The following is a 6655-nucleotide window of genomic DNA, read 5'->3' on the forward strand; positions in this document are numbered from 1 at the left end:
GCATGTATTTGACAACTGTCTAGGAAATCCAGCATCAGTAAACTATGTGGGCAACTTCAATCGACAGCCTCAGAACAACCCATACTCAAATACTTACAATCCTGGATGGAAGCAACACCCAAATTTCTCATGGAGTAATCAAAATCAGCATGCTCCAGTACCGAATGGACAAAACAGACAAACTCAACCACCTGGTTTTCATCAGCAGAATCAAGGGCAAAAACACACTAGCAATGATCCACTTACTTTATTGGAAACACTGATTAAGGAATACATTGTGAAGAATGAAATACAAGTATGCAACCCAAGAGGGGGGGGTGAATTGGATTATAAAAATTATTCAATTTATTAAAGAAAATCTTAATGCAATTATAAATCAAATTCAAAGCAATAACAATTAAGATGATCACAATATAAAAAGATAAGGGAAGAGGGATTCAAACACCGAGATTTTTACGTGGTTCGGCCAACCTCGCCTACGTCCACGCCTCCAAGCTTTCCGGGCTTGAGGATTCCACTAAGCAAGCCTCCAAGGCTTCAAATGCTTACACTTGACTTCCAAGGTGTCAATGGACCTTTACAACAAGAGATTATCCCCAATCTCTTAACCCAAGTGTATCCCAACACTTACAATCACTCAAAATAAAAGATTACAAACTGTTTTGCCTCTCACAATATATAAGATTACACAATGATGCTTAATATGTGAATAGATGAAGCAAGAATGTGTTCTAAGCTCTATGAAGATTGTATTCTCGAATATTAGCTCAAATGGTCGTGTTGTGATCAGCCTTCTTTGAATTTGAATGAGCTTATTTATATTTGGAGCCGAAAATCTAGCCGTTACAAACTGTCGGACAGAAAACAGTTTGCCGTTAACCATTAACGGTTAACCATTTAGGCTGGTCAAAGTTACCGTTGGGCCAGATTTCAAATAAACGGTTTGCCGTTTAGGGTTGCCCTTTCGCCGTTAAATTCCAGAGACCTGCAAAATGAACATCAGTTAATCCGTTTTCATTTAGCGGTTAAGGGATTGCATAAAGTGGCTTCTCTGGGTATTATCGGTTGACCGTTTAAAAACAAACGGTTTGCCGTTTGGCGCCAGTAACCTGCACAACAATTTAGCCTTATCAGTTTTCGTTAATCAATGCCAGAGGAGGACAACCTTCAATTCTGGACGTTATCGGTTAACCGTTTAAAAATAAACGGTTCACCGTTAGTTTTCAGTAGCCTTCCCACCATGGGTGTTTTCCATTAAGCATAAACGGCTAGAGATTAGGCAAATATGTTGCTCTCTGGTGATAATCGGTTAACCGTTTAAAAGCAAACGGTTTACCGTTAATTTCCAGTAACCTCCCTATCTATTGTGTTTTCCGTTTTCCATAAACGGTTAGAGGTTTAGGAAATGTGTTACTCTCTGCCTTTAATCGGTTAACCGTTTAAAATAAACGGTTCACCGTTTATGACCAGAATTGCAATTTTAAACAAGTTTTTGCAGAGAATTTCTTTCTAATTTGAAAATCCATCTTTTATGAAGAAATAAGGCAATGATTAAAAGGGCTTTCGTTTATTAAGAAATAGCTCTAATATTTTTGTCAAAAACCATATAAAATTTGTTATCATCAAAATCAATATTATTAACATATTCATGTTAACAATCTCCCCCTTTTTGATGATGACAAATTTCATTCAATGTTTAGCTCCCCCTTAATATGTGCTCCCCCTACATGTATGGCCAAATTGAGAAATGTGAATAAAAGGATTTTTGCTTTAAAACTTCCCATTTTAAATCCATCTTAAAATAAAATCTCCCTATTTAAAAAAAAACCATCTTACCATCTTAAAAACCATAATTATCTCCCCCTTCATCATCAAAAAGAAAAGAGGAAATAAGAAATACACAAAGCCGGTTTTGGCAAGCGAAAATTTTGGCAGAGTTTCCCCTTAAAAATGAGCAAAACCAATTATACAAAATGAGATAGAACACTTCCAAAAATATATGAACATCAACTTCTTCTTGCAACAAGCCAACAACTCCATAAACACATCAAAAGAACACTTCAAGAACCACAAACATACCAATACTCCAATAGCCACAATTAAACCACATTTACAATATCCAACCAATTAGGCAATCACAAAGCATCAATAATCGAATCATCAAGAACATCACACACATATGCATCAAAATCAAAATAATAATAAAAATACTAGCAATCAAAATGTAAAATGTATGTGCGAAGACAAAGCTCAAAAACTACGGAGGCGGAGAAGATGTGCTCCCCGGATCATAGCCGAGAATAGTGCGCTGTCCAGCGATAAGCTCCAGCTGCTGATCAAGGCTCTGCCGCTGGAATATCTGAAAGTCAGAACGCAGCTGCTGGTGGTCACGGGAAAGAGTGTCCAACCGATCAAGAATCAGCTGCTGGCGCTCCGAAATCCGCTGAACATCAGTGATCAGCTGCTGCATTGCGTCTGAAGCAGGGGGCTGAACTGGAGCTGGAGGCGGCATAGAGGCAGATGGCTGCTCGGGAACAACAGAAGGCTCAGGAGCAGGAGGCAGCTCGGAAGAGGAGGGAATGTCAGTATCTATCGCATGCTCCTCAGGGACAGAATCAGCAGGAGGCCGAGATACAAAATGGCGACGCAGAGGATGAGGAAGAGCTCCTAATCTAAAGTCAGGAAGCTGATCGGGAGGATAGATATCATTGAGCATCCGATCGTCCTCTGCGGCAATCAAGGTATCCCGGTTTTTGGAGTTGCTTGTCTTTATCCACACTCCATTCTTCCTAGAGAATCCGATACTGGTCACGGCCTCGGGACCAATCCGTCGAGTCTCCATATGACCGGTATCAAGAAGTGGCACCTCAAAGCGTCGTAGTATTTTAGTGATGATACTGCCATAAGGAAGCAAGCGGTGGTTGACCGCTGGAGTACTCAACATATGTCGCACAATAATATACCCGAGGTTAATGGGACGGTCTGTAAGAAGGCTATCCAGTAGGGCAACGTCCAACCTCGTAACCTCATCCGAGTGACCCTTCCTAGGAGTCACTATGTGCTGTAAAATAGAGTGAAGAATACGAACTTGGAGAGGTAAAAGTTGAGACCGAAACGGAAGCATACAAATCTCATCCGATAAGTCTCTACGACGACATATATTACGGACGCCATGAGTATGAGAAAAAGTATCAAAGGAGAGGGCTTTCCTAGAGGTGTAAATGTCAATCCCCTCACAAGAGATACCTAGAAAGTCAGCTAAGTCCGCATCATCAAATTCTATGGGTACACGGCCGACTTGAGTGACTATCCTATTTGGGCGAGTATCGGAGATTTCCATATTAGAGTAAAAGACTCGTACTAAATTTGGAAAGACCCGGTCATCAAGGTCAATGGCAGCCTCCCAAGGCTGAAGCATATCCCTAATGCTTCTACCACAAACAACTAAGTTGCGGAAATCATCAATATCAACAAAAAAAGGATCAAGTACCTTTCGACCATCGAAGCGATCCTCAAACTGCTTAGCCAAGGCAGGAGTGGGGAAGTGAATCCTTGAAAATTCAGAGACCTCCCGAGGTGGTATGGGATTCCTTGGAGGCACAGATTTACGCCTGGGATTTCTCTGAGATGGTTCAGCCATGGAAACTCGTAATGGGACGAAAGTAAATCGATAAAAGGTTTAAGGAAGAGTAGAGGATGTGAATAGGATGTTCAATTTGGTTGAAGAAATGTGGAAATCGGATTAAGAACGAAGAAACCCGACCCGCGACAGTTAGGGTTTAGATTTGGGATTTTTGAATTTTGGGCTCGATTTGAAGTTTTGAATCGGTAGAATTGTTCTAAAGGTGATGAGAAATGATTTTGAGGGTTTGATTTGGCACGGAAAGCAAGAAAAATGAGGATTTGAGGACAAGGAGACCTTCGGCTGCGCAACAATGGAGGAAACGGTGAGAGGGTAACTGGAGAAGGAGAAAAACCTTTGAACAGTTTTATACTTCACGAAAACGGTTAACCGTTTATTTAAACGGTTAAAGGGTAACTCCCAGGGGCTGAAGAAACAGAAACGGTGTAAGCCTAAGCGCTTAACGGCTAAGAGGTAACTGTTAGAAGACTCTCTGTTAAAAAACGGTTCACCGATTGTGGCAAACGGTGAAAGGGTAACTGGACAGACACACAATCTCATTTCTGGAATTAAACGGTGATCCGTTTACAGTAAACGGCTAACCGTTTATTTTATCTGTAATTTCGCACATTTGATTTAATTTTTGGCCAGCAAATAATATATTCCAAGATCATTTAATCGATCTGAAAATATTTTATGAGCAATTTTAATGCATGATTCATAAACATGTTTTCAACCAATCAATACATATACTCAAGAGTTATCAATGCAAATTCATCATTTGTCTACCAAGCTCAAGCATTTCATAAATAGTAATCAATCAATTCAGTACACTCAATAGCATGAATAGAGATGTTAATGCAAAAATTTCATCATCCCAAGTTCATGCCGAATTTTTTAAAATTTTTCTTCGCAAAGCGGTTTTGTGAAAATATCGGCAAGTTGTTTTTCCGTGGAAATAAACTCTAATGCAATATCTCCATTTTGAACATGATCTCTCAAGAAATGATGTCTTATTTCTATATGCTTGGTTCGAGAGTGTTGAATGGGATTCTTTGAAAGATTAATAGCACTAGTATTATCACACTTAATAGGAATTTATTCAAGATTAATGCCATAATCTCTAAGTGTTTGTTTCATCCAAAGTGCTTGTGCACAACAACTTCCGGCAGCTATATATTTAGCCTCGGTAGTTGAAAGTGCGACAGAATTTTGTTTCTTGCTAAACCATGAAACAAGAGAGTGTCCTAGAATATAGCAAGTTCCACTAGTGGTCTTCCTATCCACTATATAACCAGCAAAATCCGCATCCAAAAAACATGTTAAATCTATATGAGTTCCCCTAGGATACCAAAGGCCAATATCTATGGTTCCACTCAAATAACGGAAAATTCTTTTAACAGCGAGCAAATGAGATTCCTTGGGACATGACTGAAATCTTGCACACAAATATACACTAAACATGATATCGGGTCTACTTGCAGTCAAGTAAAGTAGAGATCCGATCATACCTCGATACATTTTGATATCCACTTCTTTACCTTTTTCATCTTTGTCTAGCTTGGTTGTTGTGCTCATTGGTGTATTCTTGGTCTTTGAATCATCAATGCCGAATCGTTTGAGTAGATCATTTACGTACTTGGCTTGATTTATAAAAATTCCTTCCTCGTTTTGTTTGATTTGAAGTCCAAGGAAGTATTTCAACTCTCCCATCATACTCATCTCAAATTCCTTGCTCATACATGATGAAAATTCTCCACTCCTTGGGGAGTGTTTGAGAAGTACCTTCATTTTGCTCCACATTTGGTTCTTCATGATGTTCCTCTTGAATTTCATGTGGTGCATCCTCTTGATTGTCATTTGATGCTTCTTCTTCTTGTTCTTCTTCTCCTGCATCATCATCAACAACGACTTTCTCCGTAGAGGAGGGGTTAGACTCATCAAATGTGACATGCATAGATTCTTCCACAACTAAAGTTCTTTTGTTATAGACTCTATAAGCTTTGCTTGAATTTGAATAACCAAGAAAAATACCAACATCGGATTTTGAATCAGATTTACCAAGATTGTCTTTTGTGTTCAAAACAAAACATTTGCATCCAAAAACTTTAAAATAGCCAATGTTGGGTTTTCTATCTTTCCAAAGTTCATATGGAGTTTTATTAAGATTAGGTCTAATCAACACCCGATTTAAAACATAACAAGCGGTGTTGACGGCTTCGGCCCAAAAATATTTTGGTAATGCATTTTCATTTAACATGGTCCTAGCCATTTCTTGAATAGACCTATTCTTTCTCTCAACAACTCCATTTTGTTGTGGAGTTCTAGGTGAAGAAAATTGATGCTCAATGCCTAGATTATTGCAAAAACTCTCAAATGCATGATTTTCAAATTCTCCTCCATGATCACTCCTAATGCATACAATACCATGCCCTTTTTCATTTTGTAATTTCTTACAAATCACTTTAAATGCATCAAGAGCATCATCCTTATTGGCTAAGAATAATACCCATGTATATCTAGAATAATCATCCACTATCACAAAAGCATAATATTTGCCATTTAGACTTGCATATCTAGATGGCCCAAAAAGATCTATGTGAAGAAGTTCAAGTGGTTTTGAAGTAGAAATATGGTTTTTATTCTTGAAAGAAGTTTTAATTTGTTTTCCAAATTGACAAGCTTCACAAATCTTATCCTTTTGAAAGCCAATTTTCGGAAGACCTTTAACTAAATCATCTTTCGAAATTTTTGAAATCAAATCCATACTTGCATGTCCTAAACTTCTATGCCATAACCAACAATCATCATGTAATGCCGAAAAACATTTATCAAGAGTAGATGCACATCCTATGTCAATGATATAAACATTACCACATCTATTTCCAACAAATAAGGTTTTGCCATCACATGAGTTCTCAATAACACAACTAAGTTTATCAAAGATAACTTTATAACCTTTGTCACATAATTGACTAATGCTAATTAAGTTGTGTTTCAAGTTTTCAACCAAACATACATTCTCAATTAGAG

The sequence above is a fragment of the Citrus clementina genome, unplaced genomic scaffold (assembly GCF_000493195.1).
Source record: "Citrus clementina cultivar Clemenules unplaced genomic scaffold, Citrus_clementina_v1.0 scaffold_8, whole genome shotgun sequence".
Classification (NCBI taxonomy): Eukaryota; Viridiplantae; Streptophyta; class Magnoliopsida; order Sapindales; family Rutaceae; genus Citrus; species Citrus x clementina.